This window comes from Molothrus aeneus, chromosome 1 (assembly GCF_037042795.1).
Source record: "Molothrus aeneus isolate 106 chromosome 1, BPBGC_Maene_1.0, whole genome shotgun sequence".
In the NCBI taxonomy this organism is placed as follows: domain Eukaryota; kingdom Metazoa; phylum Chordata; class Aves; order Passeriformes; family Icteridae; genus Molothrus; species Molothrus aeneus.
This window is the reverse complement of record NC_089646.1, coordinates 118,371,959-118,393,047: the sequence shown is the minus strand read 5'-3', so window position 1 is coordinate 118,393,047 and position 21,089 is coordinate 118,371,959. Positions and strand designations below refer to the sequence as shown.

The 21,089-nt window shown below is 42.2% G+C and overlaps 1 protein-coding gene across 1 annotated transcript in view; it reads right to left on the bottom strand.

The window, feature by feature from the left end:
- Positions 1–15,144, bottom strand: part of SGK3 (serum/glucocorticoid regulated kinase family member 3) — a 55,834-nt gene extending 40,690 nt beyond the window's left edge. The window contains exon 1 of the mRNA XM_066563634.1: positions 14,977–15,144. The gene's annotated coding sequence lies outside the window, so the exon portion shown is untranslated. The remainder of the gene's footprint in view (positions 1–14,976) is intronic.
- Between the last annotated feature and the right edge of the window lie 5,945 nt (positions 15,145–21,089).

Genomic DNA, 21,089 nt, shown 5'->3' with positions numbered 1-21,089 from the left:
GAGTCTGAACTTTTAAATGAGTTTCAGAAAGGATTTATATAAAGACACATCAGCAATATTTTACTTAAATATGCATATGGTCCTCTTTTACCAGGTAAAACCAATACAACAAGAAGTAGGTACAGATGATCATCTTCTGGACTCCAGTAAATTAATTTTTTCTTTAACTTACCTTTCTTTTTATAACATGGCAATCTAGCAGAAGCCAGGTAATGGAATATTGTAAATCTAAGTATGGAGCATAAGCAACAAGTAAATAAATCCATCTAATCTCAATACTAATTCAAGACCACTGTTCCATTTTGCAGCTTTAAAAAGGAACATTGGCAGTATTTAATATTTGAGGTCAACAATTTTTTGATGTTGGGTGTTGTGGTGTTGCAGGGTAGGGACCACATGGAACGAGGCAAGATATTGTAGACTACAGCATGGAGCTTGACTACTAGGTAGGAGAAATTACCACAAAATTGTATCTATTGACATTTAGCTTTCGTGTACATACAGCCATTTTAAAAGGGACAGTAAGAACCAGATTATTTTAAAAACATGGTATTTTCTTGAAGTCATTGTTCAAATTACTCAAATGTTTCACATGAAAATGTCCCTGCACACAATCCAAGCCACTCTTGGATGTATCAAGAGCAAGTCTTATTCCAACTACAGTTTTCTCCAACAATGCTGTACAAATTAAAGTAGTTTTTGTAGATGGCAGCACAATTCTAAGTTTGCACAAGAACACAAAAGAGCAGAATGTCAGAGTTTTCTAATTACATGGCAATCTTTGTGTCAACCTGGTTCATAAAATGTTTTTATAAATCTTTGAATTGAAGAAAAATTTTTTTTCTAGAAAGAAAAGATTTTGTAAAGTCATGAGAACTCAAGACATACATCTCCTGCACTGTAGCTCTTGATAAATACATTGGTTTTGCATTGGTATTAAAATATGGGCTATGTATGGAATCTATATAGCATTCAAGAAGCTACCAACAATCAGTCTGTTTGGATGCAATTGCAGTGCCAGTGAGGGTCTCCTAACTGGAATATGCACCATGCTAGTGGATGCTAACAGGAGCAGTGTTGGAGGAGGGTACTAATATCTCTCACTCTTAGATGGTCTGAAGCACATCCCATGCAAGCACTCAAAAATCTCTCCATGTCACAGCAGCTCTGTTTTCCCTCAGGTCTGGGATGAGTCAGTAGCAGTTTGCTACACCAAATTGCTTCCGATTCAAATGTACCTTGCGTTTATTTAAAAAGTGTTGCGGTAACAGCCCTTCAAATACCCACTTGAGAAATAATGTTTCATTGTTCACCTTTATGTAACTGTGGTTCTCCCAGGCCTACGCTGCTCTTTTTTTTGATTTGTTTGTCACCAACTCATGCCTTCCCGAAAGCAGCTGTTGCCACACCAGAACCTCAGGGAACCTCAGAACCTGCGGTCACCTCCCCTGGGGAGCCGGGAATGTCCAGCCAAGGGGTCCTCACCACACACCTCTGTTAAAATAAAGTCGGGATAATTGTGGACATTTTCATCCTTCACCCATCTACCTCCCCTGATTGATGTAGAAGAGAGTCCAAAGTCAGAAAATACAACCATTGTTTATTTCTCACTCTTACAGGAATGATGACTAATTTTGAGAAGAGAAATGCAGAAGTAATCAGGATTTTTTTAAAGTCACAGTAAGGAGGTTGGCTGTTTCTACTGCTGACTCCTATTTCCAGCTTTCCTATACACATAATTGCTAAACAAAGTTTTTCATATACACTTTATTGCATACATTGTGAACTGTCCTGGTTTCAGCTGGGAGAGAGTTCATTTTCTTTCTATTAGTTGGTACAGTGCTGTGTTTTGGATGCAGTATGAGAACAGTGTTGATAACACATTGATGTTTTAGTTGTTGCTAAGCAGTGTTTACCCTAAGTCAAGGGCTTTTCAGGTTCCCATCCTCTGCCACTGAGCAGGTGCACAAGAATCTGGGAGGGATCACAGCTGGGACAGCTGACCTGAACTGGCCAAAGGGATATTCCTTACCTTAGAACATCACACTCAGCATATAAACCAGGGGAGTTGGCCAGGAGCCACCAATCCCTGATCAGGGATGGGCTGGGCATCAGGGCGTGGTGAGCAATTGTATTGTCTGTCACTTCTTTCTCTTGGGTTTTATTCCGCTATTTCCATTTTCTCCATTTATTATTATTATTATTATTATTATTATTATTATTATTATTATTATTATTATTATTATTATTATTAATTTATTTAAATTCTTAAACTTTTCTCACCTCAACCCATGGGCTGTACCTTTTTCCAATTCTCCCCTGCATCCCACCAGGACAGTGGAGTGAGCGAGGGGCTGGTTGCCTCCTGGGGTTGAACCAAAACATGAACCTGCATAGTTAAACTTGTACCATGTTTTCAAATCTGTTTTATTGGAAGGATGTCCCAAGTCACACAAGTCACAGCAATTTACTGGATAAACAAGAGGCAGTAGAACTTCTATCACTAACAAAAGGACCAGTGGTTGAGTGACACAAAAAGTGAACAAATAAAACATCAAACACCAAAGAAAAATACATTTTAGACATTTCACATGAAAGAAAATTTGAAAGCATTAATATGCCTACCATGGTGGACAGATAGAGCCAAACTATACTTGTATGGCCATTAGAATTGTGGAAGTATGAAAACAAGATGTTGGGATTACTTATTTAATTTACATGGGATTATATTCAGTTTTGTTTTACTGTGTGTCCAGCAAAGTTGAGAGGGAAGACCATGACTTCCTGTAGTGTCTGGAAGGAGAGAGAAAAACATGCAGAACTCACACTCCTTTACTTTATAACTAAAATAGTAATTATTATTTTGAGATTTTCTTTGAAAAGAAAGAAACCACCCACCAAAAACCCCCAAATTTATATGGTGGGGGAGGGCAGCGGGGACAAATTTACTAAAAAAGTAAGTAAATCAGATACTAACAAAAGATTATTCCATAGAATAATTGTTAGTATCTTCTGAACACATAATTTGTCTTACATTTTAACCAGATCCTTTTCTTTTCCAAGGGTGGCAGCACATGTCACAGCTTAATTCAGAGGAAGTTCCAAACTGACGGGCTTCCCACAGCAGGGTGGGTGCCTTTGCCACTCACCCTGGATGTGAAACAAGTCAATGGTAATCCTTTAGCATCACTGCTGTCACCAAGGGTGAACCCAAAGGTTCATTTGTCTCTTGGGAGTGGAATGCAGCACAGCATTCCCCATTCAAAACAGCAAGGGGAGGCATTTCGGTTCATTGCTGAGGTCACCCACGGCAAGCAGCCACTCGTCCTGATGGAAAGGTTCAGTTAAAATGTTCTACTGTCATTGCTGTAATGAGCCATGGAGAGAAATCCATGGTTGGAAGAGTCTGGATCCACCATCTGACCTTTGTACAGTGTCAACAACTTGTGAAACAAAATCTGGACCATCCCACGAATGGGCTGATGTTACAAACCAGAAATGGAGACTACATGATCTTTGAGGTCCCTTCCAATCCAAACCATTCTGTAATTCTGTAAATCTGAAAGGATACACTCTCCTTAGGCTTTAAATTGAGGTTTCCCACTATGGTAGATCCATTGTCACAGCACAATGGCAGACAACAAGTACAATGACAGCCAGCAGAATCTGAAGCCTTGCAAAAACAAGCCATTTGCACTGACAGGGCTAATCAGTTTAAACAACAACAAAGCCATTAAAAACCACCTACAGCACCAGGGTTATTTGTTTGATATCTCAAATCTACACATCAAACAGCTAGCAACTTGGAAGTAAAACCAAAGAGCCTGAACAGGGAATCTACTACCATGTGGTATCTCAGCAGTCACATGGCATAAGGAGCAAAGGCCTGTGAATTGACAGCACTTTAGTTTAGTTTAGACTTAAAGTTCTTTTATTCAAAATTAGATTTTTTTTTACATTTATAAAAGGCAGTGGATCCTTTAGATTTGTTTCTAGACAAATGGAAAGCAACCAGTTCAGAAGAAAAGTTGACTAAATGTCATTAAATGGGAGGTGGTAGAGCCCAATAATGAAGCTAAGAGAATGTGAACACAAAAGACACCAAGGGGGGAGACAAGAAAGAAGCAGCAATTCCTCTACAAAACAATACAACATGATAATCTGTGCTTGTGCCCTGTAAAAATAAACAAAAGCAGCACAAGATTTGTCGAGACAGGTACAGAATGTAAAAACATTGTCAAATTGCTAGCAATAAATATAACATCTGCAAAAGTACATAGTTGTGAGAATCAACATGGTTAGGGTAGAATTATAATGCAAAAAAAAATACTAGCAACAAAAAGAGATCCTTATTATCAATATGTTTATAGCCTAAGAGCAAGAAAAACCTTCTGGCCCTACAGAGAGAAAAGCTGATGAGAGATGACACCCAGAAGACCATCATGTCTAGGACATCAGTCTACACCAAGGGGGTCAAATGCAAGCAGTGATTGGCATAAATAACAGTAATGACAGGTAAGGTTTCAGGAAGAACAGGAGAGAGACAGAGAAAGTGAATGGAAGTGTGTGCACGCCTGCGCAATGGAAAAAACCCCAAGTAAACAAACCAAAGCAACAAAAACCAGGTAAGAATATTAAAGACCCAGTGAGTCAGTTTAGCTTCAAATTCCTGGGGAAAACAATCCAAAAGAGATCAATTAGCAGCACCTGGAAGATAATCCTAAGTAATAGACAAAAGAGATTTGTTAAATCAGATTGCTAACTTCCTCTGACAGCCTTCCAGAGAGGTAGAAGAGAAATCACAGATGTCACACCTTCCCTTTAGAAAAGCTTTGAAACTGCCTTGAAATATTTTAACAACCAGGTTACAGAAGCAGGAAGAATAAATATTAATTCTAGATGTGAGAAACAGAGGTTAAATATATCATCATCAGGACAGGGTAGTGATCTTGAAGAATAGAAGGAAATGTAGCAGGTTATATGCAAAATATTGCCCACAGGCAGGAAACATCTAATATGGAAATACAGGATGGGAAACAAGGCCTCAGACTACAGCAGGTCACAAAGACAAATGTCATGCTGTTCTAAGACAAATATTGCTGTGAGATATAAAAAAAGAGTGGAAAGCCTGAACGTAATCTGCTGAACTCAGAAAAGTCATTCTACTTCACTCTGTTTTTGTCTGAATACTGAGGGCATGGTGGTCCTACCTGTGCGGGTCCGGGGAACAGAAATAAGAATGAAAACTGGTCTGGAAAATGGGGCTTATGGGGAAGTGGAATGAACAAGCTAGTGTGGGGTGGGATGGGGTGGGGGGAACCCACTTGAGGGGTGGCTGTTACCTTGGAAGACTGCTTCAAAGAGAAGGGAATTGTCTCTTCAGAACAAGTCCTAATGAGCTTAGAAAGAGCACAGAAAAGGTTCAGGTTAATAAGCACTGGATGAGGAGAGACAAGAACATGAAAAAACTATTGGAAAGGTAGTGAAGCAATGGAAGATATTTCACCAGGAAAGAGCTTTAAAAAGAGCTGAAGCAAACACTTCTTCATAAAACACAGATTGCATCTTTGGGGCAGGGACCACTTGAGACTGAGACCTTATGGTTGGGAGCAATGGTTGAGGAATGCCATGGTGGCAAACCAGAAGTGAGGGGAGGAAAAAGTGGTTTAGAAACACAGAGAGAAGCACTGAGGAAGTCAGGTGACAGGAAGGAAGCTGGGAAAAACAAAGATTAAAAACAAGACTGCCATTTGCAGGGAGTCATTTCAGAGGCGTGTTACACTTTTATGAGCAATGACTTACAAGGATGCAGCTGAAGTCAAGAGAAAAGACGGTGCTTGCATCTACTCTTGCTGCAGATTTTGTTTCAATGTCTACCTTAGCAAATAATGCAGTGGAAGTAAAGCATATCCAGAGATGCTGAAGATGCAGCACCACATGACCCATGTTGGCATGGCAGGCTGTGTGTTTTGCTTCAACCCAGTTTTAGCCTGGTCCTGTGCCTGGTTCAGTGCTAAGAGCAGGCTGGAAGAACATCTTCCAATCTTATTTCACCTGAAAGGAATCCAGCTCATGTTCCCCAGGATCCCCCAGCAGAGTGAAGCACCAGGGATGTACTCCAAAAGCTCGCTCCTGAACAGAACTAATAATGTGAGAGAGACTCATCTGAAGCCAAGCCAGAGGAATCCAGGGACCAATGACACCTATGTGGCAGAGACCAAAGCAGGACACACCAGCCACAGCAGAGCAGAACAACAGTGCTCTCCTCCACTGTAAATTGATCTAAATGCTTTGCAGCAACAAGCATGACTGGAGTGACAGTGTTCACTCTCTAGACACCAGGCACTGACTGATTTGAGACAACATATTGACGATTTACTGACATCTGATGTGACATATGGACAACTTGGGTAGATCTGTAAATACACTGCCACAACTATCACAATATTTTAACTTAGCAACTGCATTTGCTTTGAAATTACATTGCTAATAATCTGTCTTATTTTTCTTTCTTTTCTTTAAATGAGGACCTATATCTAGGGGCTTTCTGACTCATAAATTAAAACAGCAAAACCAAAACAAAGGGCCAAGCACCCAAGTCATCAATCTTTTCCAGCTGCGGAGTCATAGAGCAGTAACCAAGACAAAGAATGTTCTAGCTTCTCCTTGCCACTTCCTAATATCAACATATTTTCATTTCATAAACTTTCTTTTCCTAAAGAACTGTCAAATTGTGCACATGTCTGTGTGTGTCCCCTGTCTCTGTTTAGATTCTGAGCTTCAAGGCTGTTCTCTGTTCCTCATGCTCTGTAGCTTCTGAAATATTCAGCCCCTTCAGATTCCTTCTCAAGGACTGTCTTTTTTCTTACTCTGGGCACATCACAAATCCAACATGGTTCCCTGAATAATTATCCAGGATTTGATTGGGTGGTTGATGATGAAATTGCTTTCAGGTCATTTCAAGTGATGCTCGTATGTAAAACAGTAAACTGATTTGTGCATGCATTGACAAGTCTGCAGTTTAATTTTTGAGTAAAACCCTGTAAGGGTTATGAGATTCCTCCTTCTACCTCTATTTCCATTCTTTATAAATAAACCCACATTTTATGTGTAAAACCCCACAAACAATCTCAACTAATATCAACAAATACAATTAAAGCATTTGCAGAGAAATTCAAGATACCTTTTAATACATGAGAGAAGCTACAGAAATCTGGTTTTATTCCCAGATAATTAAACAAGGGGATAAATGGCTGAGGGCATAAAACATAAGAATATCTTAACTGAGGATACGAGCCAGCTTGTGTTGCAGACAGGCATTATTTACACATTCTGGTGAAGTACTCCACAGATTTAACATTTTAAGGCAGTTCATGAATTTCTAATGTCAATTCACATAAAATGTGCTTAAACACCCAGATGCTATAACCAAAACTAAATGAGTAATAAATCTGAAGTTCATCTGAACTGGCGAGGTTAAGTCAAGTTTCTAGTTTGAATTTATATTGCCTTGGATGTGTAAATTAACATCCAAGCAGCAAAATTTACTTTTAATTGGCTTGGACCATAGATGAACTCTTTCCTTTTTAGTCTGCCTTCTGATTTTAATTTGGTAGAAAGCTACTGTAAATATTTTCTTCTTTCTCACCCCTTCTTCCCAAGGTTTTTCATAAACAAGTGAGGTATTGTTTAGCTGCTGTGCTCTAGACCCCACACACCCCAAAGCAAAACAGAGAAAAAGTATGTGTTCAGATTGCTACAGGGCAGGATTTTATACATTTTTTGGTCACACACCAGCAAACAACTTGCCTTCCGCCAAACAAATTAATCAATGCAACTTACAGTGTCTTTTTAGCTTTGCTTCTCATCATCTGTAAGGAGAGAAGAGTAGGCTTGGAAACTTGGGCAAAGGAACCTAAACAGATTTGCTCAGCAGTCTCCAAGTCTCTGGTCAACAGCTCTGTGCTGTTCAAAGCCCAAGTACAAGTGCATCACTGTTCTCTCATTTAAATGTAGAATAATTCTAGGATTCATGGCAATGCCAGCTTAAACTTAGCTCTAAAGAAACCCTTTGTTTTCAAATAAATCAGTGCCTGGTTTTAGATAATTCTATAAAGAATCCTATTCATCCACCACATAACCTATTAGTTAACATGAAAAGAGCACCAAAGAGGCAGCCAACCTCCAAAAAATTCTGAAGAAAAGTGAAGTTAAATCAACCTATGTGGCATATGCCTTTGGAGTTACATATAATGTGTGTGGACACACACACAAGATGTAAAACCTCATTGCAAACAGCACTGCTCATTCTTGATACAAACACTTTACACCAAGACGGCTGAAAATTTTGTAGCATACATTCTCTCACCAGAGTACAGGAATTGTCTGGTTTTTGTCACTGCTCAAAGTGTCACATTATTTTCAAGGGGCACAACTAAAGGACAGTTTTGGGGTTCCCTGACAGAGAAACTCTATCTGTTTATTATCAGGGCTCTGAAAACAGAAGGATTGCAGGAAAGAATTGTTAGTCCCAAAAACTCCAAAACCAACAGATATTCTCTTACCAAAGGCTGATTTGGGAAGATGAAATTTAGAAATTAAAATATTAAAATGCTGCTTTTTCACTAGTCCGAAAAATCCATGACCCCTTTTAAAGAGCAATCAATGAAAGTTAATTATTTACAAGATATTTACCATGAGTACTGGGAGATTAAATTAACAGCCTTACATTTATTGCTTAAATTAAACAGGAGGGTCTAGTATTTGAAAAAAAAGAAAAAATCAGGAGGCTAATTGGATAATTGGATTCTAGGCTATCAGGATCCACTATGACCCCAAATAACCGCCTTCTGTTTCACTTCTTACCTCTCATAAAACATTGCTATATAGTCCTTAATGCTACATTCTCTTTTTACTTATCTTTTAATGAAAACATAGCTTTTTTCTTTCTCCCCGACCCCCCCCAATTTAATAAATTCAAGTTGCACCACTGCTATGGCAGGAAGGAAGCAGAAGTCTCCTAGTTCTTTGATGCACTTGTCTTCAAGGCATTTGATAGTCTGGGTACTTTTGCCAGGTAGTTTTTATTTCTGAATTGCCCTAAGTTTTCTCAGTTTTGTAATTTTTGGCAGCATTCCAAACTTGTAGACTTTATGCATCTTGCTTTTGCAAAGTATGGTTAAGTCCCATCCAAAGGGAGTACAGGAGTTATTTTCTTCTTTAATTACCTCCTGTCCCTCTTCTATACTCTTTCCAGCATTAAAGGAAAGCACATACCATAAACTGGAAATTCTACCATGGCTGACTAAAAGCATTCATTTTCTGAATGCTCAGTCCTTACTTATTTACTAAATTTAGTATAAAACATATTTTAGGGTTTGATAGTGATCCCAGTTCATAAATACCTAACACTAGGAATTTACAAACAAACAAACAAACAAACAAAAATCTCAACCTAAACTATTATAATATAAACACACAGTAGTTCAGAGTCATGCAGACCAGGTACACTTGCATGCTAATGCATCCAACATTCCTTCACCTAAGCAGGAAGTACACAGGGTATGGAAGAGGCCAAAACACAGCCAGTCAAGGGCTGCAGCTTATTCTCTAGGTGAGTTGGAGGCAACTGGACTTGCTTTGTGAACCTTGAGAAGAGGCTTGAGGGGCACCTAACAGCAGCCTCCCAGTGTCTTGGAGGAGAAGCCAGACTTGCTGGTGCATTGCATGAGAAGGAAAATCCCCACAAGGATAACTGACCACTAGGACAGGGTGTCCAGGGGGGCTGTGGAGCCTCTGTCTTTGGAGGCTTTCAAAACCCAGGCAAACACAGCCCTGAGCAGCCCTGTCTGAACACTCAGGGTGAGGAGTTAACTCACCACCTTCCAAGGTTCCTTCTAACCAGAATAGCAGCATGATTTAAGATGTTTAGCCATGAGCAGCACTTACCCCTCCAGCTTATCTTCCTAGCTGAATTCAGAAATATCACTGTAATGCAATATTATGTACAATGCCATGGGACAATAATCTTCACAGATGCCCATTTTCTCACTAAAATACCAATTTGAGCACAGATTAATTATGCAAAGCTCTAAAATAGCTATCAAGATAGTTACTGAAAAATAGATGTGTGTTTCCAACTCGTGCCTTGTTTTAACAGCAAAGTTACAAGGTCTCAATAATTGGCACACAGTTTGCATATATTCAGATATCAGATTGTGCATCCTATATTATAGATAAATAGTTAGGATTTACTTCAGTTGTATGGCTCTTCAAAAAACACTCACATAGGGGGTATAACTCCGTGGAGCACAGCAAATCTATTCTGATGCACCTGCTGCATTTGCAACATTGAGTCCAGGATGGGAGGCAGAGCTTTCCTTGGTCCAATGTCTGTTCCAAAATATTTTGCAAGTAACAATATAGTGAAGATGTTTTCAATAGTTCTGTTTCCTCAGTTATTTCACAACAGTGAGCAAGAGATGGAGAAGTACCATTGAAAGAAAACTAATCCCAAGGGCTGGAAGAGACAGCAGCAGCAAAGTAGCATGAGGTGCCTCATAAGGCAATGCAAACATGTTGGTCCTGCTCCTCTTCAGAGGCAAAGGATCAGAAGTTGGTACCCCTTTGGTTTACTCCCAGAGAAACATAACAGTCTGTAAAGCTATGCAACTTCTGCACTGGCAGTATTTTGCAATAGTATTTGGCAAGACACTCCACTAGCAGCTTGCCAGTTGCCCTCACTGTTTCAAACAAGACTGCCAAGAAGTAAGATGTGACATCTCTTTGAATAAAGGAGCTGGGAAATAAATTTAGACATTAATCTTGCTTACCCACACTCCCCCAACCCCCAGGTGCTTTCCTGCCCTAAGCCACAGAAAAACTGTAGTTGCAAAGCAAAGCATTTCAAATATGAGGGAATAAGGAAGTTCCCTCTTCTCCTCAGGTGATGCTCACAGGGTGTCTGAGAAACTGGAGTGAAAAGATCACATGAAGATACAACCTTACTTCTTCCTTTGCTAAAGAGCAGGGGGAAAGAATCCTAACATAGAACTGGGCAAGGGAATGGAGTTACAGGTCAGGACACCAACACACAAATCTGTGGCAGAGAACATGAAAAACACCACCTGAACACCTGCATAATATAAAACTGGCAGGGAGACATTTGTGACAGTGCTGGGCCAGGATGGGGATTCCTGCACTGGAAATGGGGCTTTCTGGATGGAAACACTGGACACTTTCCCTACTTCAGCTTGCAGGTTGGAACTTCTAAATTGGGAGTACAACCAGCTGTCACCACCCACTCCAGATCTCTGAGCCTGTTCTCCTGGGCCCACTTCTCTCCTAGAGAAATTAGTCAAGTGGTGATCCTCTCTTCAAACACAGAGGATGTCATGGAAATGCTCACCTCTGATAATCATCATCAGCAAGCTACCACCAGATCCCAGCCCTCCTCCCAGCAGGACACGCACCGTTGTGACACAGTCAAGGTTCTGCTGCTCCCTCGTACCAGCCTTGGGCACCCTGCTGCATCTTCCAGCAGATGGCCTAGGCTGAACACAAGGAGCCAAGTGTCCCCTTCTGCTTGCCTCCTTCAGCCTCTCCAACAGCTGCAGAGGTTGGGAAGAAGAATTTGATTTAACTTCACTTTTCTTCAGAACAGAAGATGTGGGTTTGAACCCCTCAGGCACAGGGACCAGGAGCCCAGGTTTCACCTACCAGAACACAGCCTGCTGCTCAGACAAATCCCAGCAGCAGCAGCTCCCAGGGAAGGCTGAGCACTGGCTCCTCTTAGGGCAGTGCTCCCAAGAGGAAACACACAGCTGCATTTCGAGACACGGCGGATCCATCAGCGCGTGTGTTTACAATTGCCTGCCAGTGCCCTACTTTCTTCATCTCCTCAGGGCTTTGATGCTCAACTACAGCAGCTCTAGATAAGATGCTTAAGAACTTTCTGCTCAAAGGGGAGATCCAATATGTTTAAGGCACTTTAAGAGTCAGGCAGACACAGTGTTAGGTGGTTTGGAAGACTTTGGGGGAATAAATTCTGTTTGAGAATTAGGAATGCAAGCAGGAACCTGATTAACATATTTTATAATGTTCTCACAGCACGTGGAAGCCCTTCAGTTCTACTTTGTAAAGTATGTTTTCTTTATAGGACATTTTAGCATATGGATACTACTTAAACTAAAACAAAATGAATCCTTCAATACAAACACTCAAAGAGCTAACTTCAAATAAGAACAACATATTGCTTTACTATGGCTCAGTCTATATAAGTACATACATTATTTACAGTAGTTTCTAGTTCCTTGGTCTACAGAAAAAAAAATCATAGCAGAGTAACTCTTCAATGACTTAGAGATGTCCAAAAATGAAGTCACAAAACCAACCAACAATGACTTTCCTTTTGGGAAGCGCACATTCCTTCAAAATAACATTCTTCTTAATGACAACTTAGACAACCAAAACAAAAACATAATTTGGAACTGCAAATATGTGTAATCTGAGCTCTATTTCCATGCAGAAATGCAGGGTATTTGTGTATGAAATGGCTTGTAGCCATGGGACAAAAAAGCCCTAGTTACTTGCATGCAAATTATAAAACTGAAACCATCTGGAGAATGATCTGGGATATAGGAAGGACAACCCAGGAGAGAACTGATGTGTGGATGTGGCTGAAGGATCACAGCTTATTAGCAGCTTATCCTGTATGGATAGGAAGGAAAATAGGATTTGACATACCCTCTTATACAGTGATGATTAACATGAACCTGCAATTAGCATGCATGGCATTTCAGATTGACAGATGATTTCCATCATAAACCCTAGATCCCAAGAGAAACAAGAGATGCTTTGCATCTAGTTTTATTTGCTAATACCTGGGTGATTTTATTTAATATACTTTATTTTTGGCCCTCAGCATACCCTACTGAAATATTTTGTTGCTGGGTCAAGTCAGCTTTGGAGGCTTGCAGCTACTCCAGCTAGCTAGGCTGAAGCAACTCTGCATATTAAAAACCACCCATCACTATTTTAAACACATGCCATTACAGTCAAATTATCCACCTACTTGTGGATTGACTTTAAACAAGTCAAAAATGAACAGAGTAGTGATTTTAAAGTGCTCACATAATAGATCAAGTAAAACTTGAACTATTAGCTCCCTGCAATACATTATTTTATAAGCAGAGTGGACTAGGAACCACCCAACTACTGTATCCCCATAAGTCTTTTGAAGACTTCTGTTCAATGAGACTTGAACATCATTTGTCAGGCTTCTTAGAAAGATACCTGTCCCTGGAGAATGAGAACGCACACACTGATCATAAAAAGCAACAACTCCTATGGGTTGTTGATTATCAGGATGAAGATCCCCTCAGAACAACACAACCAATGAATTACACATCTTGCAGCACTCTGGATGCAGCCCATGTATTCACCAGTCCGCATAACTTTCCCTCAGGAAATGTTTAATGCTCTTTGAAGATTACAATAGATACTGAATTTATTAGATTAGCATGAAAGAAATTAAATGCAAGGGCTGTCAACATCTATTTTGAGTGTCCAGTATAAATGTCAATGCTATTTCAATGCTTAGAGCACATAATAAAGAGGCTGCAGCACTTACTGGAGGGAAATACAGAGATCACTAACTGGTTTTTGCTGCCAACTAGTGCATAGTTGAAAGCTCTTCTGCTCTTCATAATATCTCAAAAATTAAGGGAAAGAGCCTGACAGAATTCAGATTTAAAAATAAAAGCTTTGCAGGAGCATGTAAGTTTCAGCAAGGGGAAGCCGAGGAGCTCTCACCAATGCTCACAGAAGCACTGAGGCAGATATCCTGCAAGTTACAAAGTCATGCAAGTGAATATTACTGGATACTCCCTCAAGCTCGACCACTTCTCTCCTTAATTCAAATCCCTCAAGCCTGAGTCAGAATTTTACCTTCCCATAAAACATCTGTGCAGGGAGCACTAATACTTTGCAACTTCTGCACAGGCGGAGGAAGCATTATTTTAATTCTCGCCCTGCCTCCAACCTTCTCTCATGCTGAGGGTGTTTAAACGAGTAAAGAGACAATTCCAGCCCTTGCCTCTCTGGCACAGAAACCACAAGACAGAGGGATTGCAGACCCAAACCGCATTCACTGCTTTACCTCTGCAAGGCGCAAAGCAAAGCTAACCAGGGTTTCCTCATCCTGCTGGGGCAGAGGTAAAGGACTCTGGAAAAGGGCTCTTCCACCTGCTCTAAATGTAAATGCCCAGCCATTCTTCATCTCTTAAATGTCTGATTCCAGCATAGCTTTACTGTCCTATGGAGTTAAGAAGCAGAACTGAAATGGAGTTTGGTCGTGTCCGTAGTTGCAACCCAGAAAGTAAACCCTCCCACACCGAGCCAGCCATGCAAAATAAAGCATAGTGTGTAAAACTACATATACGCGCAGTAAAAACATTAGGGCAAGAGTACTAGCAGGAGCCAGTTACACTGCTGCAGAAGGGTGGGAATTAAAAAAAAAAAAAAAAAAGCGAGAGGAGAATATGAAATACTAAATGACTTTAAAACTTCTTTGCAAATACAATATCTAAAATTACAGCGGCGGGGGCGGGGGGAGCAGAAGTTTCTGCATGTTTGTTTGTTTACTCGCCTGCGAGCACTTTGCCCCCTGTCCGTGAGCGGATCCCAGCCGCTGGCTGGAGCCGCACGCCCACGCGGAGCGGCGCTTTCCTGCGGGAGCGCTTCCAGCCCCGGCCCCTCCGCAGGACCCGGCCAGGGCCGCGCCGAACACTGCTCGGGACCGCCGGCCGTGTGGGGCGGTGCGGACGGCAACAAAAGGGAAGCGAAACGTCCCCGAGTCCCGTGCCCCGGGTGAGTCCCGTGTCCCCGCGGCCGCGGAACCTCCGCGGCTCCGGACGGGCTCCCTCTATCCCGGCCGTGGAGGGGTCACGGATCCCCGGACGGCTGCACCCCGCGTACCTGCCTCCCTCCGACCCTCCGTCCCTCCGCCGGCCGGGGCGGGCCGGGGATGTCCGTCCGTCCGTCCGTCCGTCCGCTCGTCCGCCCGCTGGAGTTGCCGCTTCCTCCTCCCTGCCGCGTCAGCCGCGCTCCTCCCGCCGCGGCCGCGGGATGACGGGCTCCCCTCACGGGGCTGCGCCCACCCCGGGGCGGCCACGGGCCACCGCCGCTCCCCGCCGGCGCAGGCGGGGCCGCCGTCGCTGTCGGTGCCGCCCCCGCCGCCGGCCCGCCCCGAGCAGCGCCCCCCGGGCGGCGGCGGCGGCCGGGGTCAGGCGGGGACGCGCAGCCGGCCCCGCTCCCGCCCGGGGCCCCGCGGCTGCCGCTGCCCGAGGGACCGCAGAGCCTGCGGCTGCGGCTAGCGCGGGATGTGCGATCCAGGCACGGATTACCGCGATCCTCCCCCTAAACCGGGAGCTAATCCAGGGCGACGCCGTCCTGCCCACAGGCGGCACCCAGCGGGCTCCGGGAGCCGACTGTGCTGCCAGGCCGCCGGCAGGGACTGTGCCCCACGGGGACATGCACGGAGCCTGCCGAGCACCGGGCCGCTCCGTCCGCTGCAGAGCTCTCACAACCTGGCACAGAAAGCAACGATGGTTTTAGATGCCGATATTTTATCCACCTGGGCGGCAAAAGTAGATCAATCGGTCTGTATAGAGGAGAGGGACATAGGAGACATCAGCTAGGGTACAGAAGCATCCTCCCACTCTGTTCTGTAGGCATTATTTTTCCTTTTTTCTCAATAATCACCTTGTGCTCATTTCTCACAGCAGGATGTGGTAAAAATAGTTATCAGTTTGTCTCAAGCAACATTTGTTATCTCTCTTTTGGCTGCTGCTCTATGCTTCCTGGCACACTTTCTTCTCCACAAGTTACCACAGGATGCAGCACAGCAAAACTCACCTCACCCTTAATTTGTGCAATCCAGCCTCAAAACACTTCTGTCAGATTCATGGTCCTGGGTATGGCCAACTGAGGTCCCTACATGGCACACCTTAGGAGATGGCACCAGCTCAGACACTTCACAAAATGATGAGAATTTCCAGGAAGGCCTCAGTGAGATGATGTGAGATGAGGGAGATTTTTCCAAGGACAACCAGGGCACCAGTGAATTTTTTTGAGTGGTAGTAAGAGGAAGGAAAGAGACTGCTGAGGACAGCAACACCTCTTGCATCCTGAGATGCTGGAAAGACACAGACTATATCATGAACAAAAGTGAATCCCAGATAATGAACTTAATGTGGTCTGGTATAGTTAATCTGTTGTCATAGTACATCTTGAAAGAATGATCCCTAAATTACAATGTCCCTTCAGTACAGTTTGGATAGTTCCTTCCTTCCCAGCTTTCAGTGAAGCAAAGGAGTGAGATGAAAAAGTACACCTAAAAGACCTAAAAGTACACATCTTTGAGGAAAGTTAGGTATAAGCAGTTCTTGCCAAGATGGCCATGTTTTCATGCAAACTTCCTCTCTTCATCCAGGGATTTTGCTACCATGTTTTAGTGGGAATACTGTTTTAACCCATCATTATCCCCAGTCATCCGACTGCACCTAAAATTCATTGCATCCCAAGGGTAGTGGTCAATGGTTCAACTTCCAGGCGAAGATCAGTGGCAAATGATGTCCCTCAGGGATTCATACTGGGACCAGTGCTCTTCAATGTCCTCACCAATGGCATGGACAAAGGGATCGAGTGCACTCTCAGCAACTTTGCAGATGACACCCAGCCAAGTGGTGCTGTGGACAGGCCTGAAGGACAGGGTGCCATCCAGATGGACCTGGACATGCTCCAGAAGTGGGCCCATGGGAATCTCATGAGGTTCAGCAAGTGCAAGACACTATACCTGGGGCAATCCTTGGTATCAGTACAAGTGGGGGATGAGTGGATGGAGAGCAGACCTGTGGAGAAGGACTTGGGGTGGATGAAAAGCTGGATGTGACCCAGCAATATGTGCCTGTGGTTCAGAAAGCTGACTGTATCCTGGGCTGCATCAAAAGCATCAGGGCCAGCAGATTGAGGGAAGGGATTCTGCCCACTTCTTTGCTGTGATGAGATCCCACCTGCAGTGCTGCACCCAGCTCTGGGGTCCCCAAAACAGGAAAGATATGGACCCGTTGCAACAAGTCTTTGTCCAGACAAAGGAGGTCCTTAAAGATGCTCAGAGGGCTGGAGCACCTCTCCTATGAAGACAGGCTGAGAGTTGGGGTTGTTATAGGAAGGTTGTTGACCTTATAGCACCTTCCAGTACCTAAAGGGGAGCTACAAGGGAGCTGTAGAGAGTACTTTTTACAAAGGCAGGAAGTGATAGGACAGGGGATAATGGCTTTAAACCGAAAGAGGGTAAGTTTAGATTAGATATAAGGAAGAGAAATTTTACAATGCAGTGGTGAAACACTGGAACAGACTGCCTGTTTGTGAGTGGTAGATTCCCCATCAGTAGAAACATTCAAGTTCAGGTTGGATGGGACTTTAAGCAATCTGATTGAGCTGAAGATGTCCCTGCTCTTTGCAGGCAGTTTGGACTAGATGGCCTTTAGAGGTCCCTTCCAGCCTGAATTATTCCATGATTCTGTGTTTCTGTGATCATCCCAACCTTGTTTCTCATAAGGCTTGCACACATTTAATGTTAGCACATGTGGGTGTCCTTGATAATAATCTTGCATGTGTAATTATTTAGAATACAGTCACACAGAAAACTATTTTCAGGACAACTTCCAAAAGGCAAATCTCCAGACAAAAAGATTATGCAGTTTGACCCATTCAAGAGACCCACCCCTGTTATGCAGAAGTAATGCTAAAAAGTGATGAGTGATTCTAGCTATATTATTACTCTGGAGAAGGGGTTTGATTAACAAAACTAAACATTTCCTGTAAGGCCTATCTTTTCAGGAATTAATCTGTCAGTATCAGAACCCTATTTCTGCATTGGATTAAATTAGCAGAGACAGTACTGAATAATAGATGTAACCATTACCTCCTTCCCCTTGACTCCTAAAGAATCTGAATGAGGAAAAAGTCTTGAAAGATCTTCTCCCACACCAGGACAAAACTAAGAACAAAAAATGTTCTTTCCCCTTCCTAAGAAGGAAAAATCTGTTCCACCCCAAAGTACCCTACAACCTGATGTATTATCTCAACATATTTAGCTTCTTAAACACTTCATAAAATGCCTACAGAATTCCTATTTCCAAAGGTCTAACCAGGCACACTTGTATTGTTTATTTCTTACCAGAAATTAAAAATTTTAAAAACTATCCATCTTGAGTGAAATCCACTTCAGTTAACTAACAATAACAAGAAACTATTTCTAGAGTTTTCCTGGCACCTAAAAGAACACAGAGATAGCACAGAGGAACACAAAAGGTCAGCTGTAAATAGAATATTTTATCAGTTGAGGAGTCTGAAGTGCTGGAAGTCTCTTCTAGTCCTTTTTGTGTGCACGTGTGTGTAAAAACAATACAAATAATTCTTTGGCCTGATATAATTCATCTTTTTCCTGCTTCACATTGGCACAAACTAGGCACATGGGGAAAGACATGGTCCTCTTGCAGGTGATGGGTTGCCATGCTGACAGCCTGGGGAAAAGTTTCCAGTCTAGACCACAATGAGCAGATGCAGCCATGGTAGTGGAGTTCCTTAGCAACTGCAAGTTCATGCTCTTTCCAAGTTTATTTCTCTCCTCTAGAGACTTTTCTGTTACTAGTCAGGCTATTGCACTCCTGTACAGACACAGCAGGAAATTTAAATATCAAAGAGAATCTTAACCATCTCCACTTCAATGTAAGCAGAGTTCACATACAGTAAAAGCCTCTTTAAAAAAAAGAAACAAAGGAAAAAGTGACTTGCCACTAAAGCCAACCTTTTCTTCCATCTTAGTTTTCCTATAAGAATGGCTTTTTCCTCCTGCTCTGATATTCCACTGTGAGGACACAAGTACACCCTCAAGGTCCCTAATGCCATGTCCTCTATACTAGGAAGCACTAAACTTAGAAAATCTTTAAAAGACCAGTCTCAGGCTTGCTGCTGAGCAAACAAAGCTAATAGATGTGCCTCATTTGTTTCCTCATGTCTGCTCCATTGTTTGTTTTCTTCTCTTATGCATATCCTTCCAGACAGGTTGATTTGTTTAACTACACTCAGGTCAATGTCTGAACAGCACACCTAAAAGCACCACCAAAACAGAAGGAGAAAACAGTAGAAAAACAGATTATGATGATGGTACTCTGCTTTTAAAGCATAACAAAACTCCTGTCAATATCAACAGTCTGGTGAACAGACTGAGGACAGAATAAACCCTTTGAATAAACTCAGTTGTTGTGGATATGATGCATTGTCATCTTATTATGAGAGGCCAAACAAAGGGGAGAAACATCTTTTGTGAGGTCACCAGAACTTCTGCCTTCTTGCCATACTTTCTTTCATTTTCCTTCTTACTTCAGCTATTTGCATGTCTCCACCTTTCATCCCTTTGCACTTCTTTCCCCGTAGCAACTCTGCCTTCATACATCCTACTGCTGCTTCTTCCCACATGAAGAAGCCAGGTAATAGCACAGGCTGAACTTCAGAGGTGAATTGCAAAGACAAATGGTTGTTAGCTGATGTAGGCTTGTAGCAAGCTCTCTAGCACTATGGGCTATGAGCCAAAGTAGGGATGAAAGAAAGAGAGATTGACTAAGGACAAGTGGAATAAAAGAAGTTTAAAAAGTTTTGAAGTAGAGAGCAGAGTTAAATAAGGTGACCTTTTACCTTGGCTTTCTGTTCAGCAGACCTGACAGTACATGCTCAGGCTGGGTAGATCCCCCACAACCACATACTAACCAGGCAATAAATCAATGATTACGTATCACGAGAAAGGCTTGTTGTGACATGGATTCATCTGCCACTGAATCCATGCTCATGAACAGGCTCCTATCTTCAGGCATGTAAATTCCCATCTTTTCAGAGCAAGTTCCTGAAGGAATTATAAAGTTCATCTTCAGGAGGCTAGCTAACAGTTCATATTTCTAATTAGCTTAGAGATTTACAAGGTATAGTGCTGAAAATGCTTTCTTCCAATAAGGTAGTATAACACATTTTATTGAACATTTGAAACATGGACCATAGCAATTAAGATGAAAGTTTAACACAAATGTCAAATAAAAAGAAACTTAAATGCTTTATTGAGTTCCAAGAGCTTAGTTACCAAATCACACCTGGGGATCCCTATCTCTCATTGTGCCTTCAAGGAAAAATCATCTTCTCCAAAGCATTGCCATTAGGCTTTTACATCAACATCCAAGTCACAACAGGTACAGAGTCACTCTTCTCATAGCCACCACTTTATGTTTGTTACGTTTCTTCCACTATTGCATGCTTGGAGTTTTATACTTTAGTTTGTACTTGTCAGTGTTGTGAGTAAATCTAGATCGGATTTTGCAGAATTGGAGTTCATGGACAGATATTCAGATGAGTGTAAACAGAGACATATTTCCTAGTCCTAGCTGTTATTAAATAATGGTTATTAAATGTTATTAAATAATTAAATAAAAAAATTTGCTGTTTGATCCTGAGACATGATGAACATTGGTGCAAGATGTTGGCAAGTTTGTGGGTGATACTTCATGCAAGCACTGTTGCTTTTCCCCTAACTATGGGCAGCTTTCAAGTGAGTAAGTGCAGTTCTTTCCCTGGAATGGTGAGAGGTGTGCAATTAAGCATCATATCCTCTGTCTAGGTAGGTAGTAATCCCACTTTATTTTCTTTCCCTTCTTCCAAAACCAAAATTTGTTATTCCTCAATCATATCCTCTTACTCAACTGTTGTGACATATTGTGTTGCTATTTCATACTTTAGTGTGATCTCTGTAAAGTTCAAAGTTAGTTAGACTAGAAAGTTAGCTGCCCTTCAGCTTTTCTTGCTGGATGCACTGTAACACCCATCCCATGCACACCACAATCCTGTTAAATTTTTGCATACAGAGCAGAGCAAGTTTTTTGCATTCAGGATCCCTGCTGCTGTGAACTGTTTATCATATGAAACATCAGTGGTGTTGGCTACAGCATCTAAGAGTCAACCTCTTCAAGCACAATTAGCTAAAA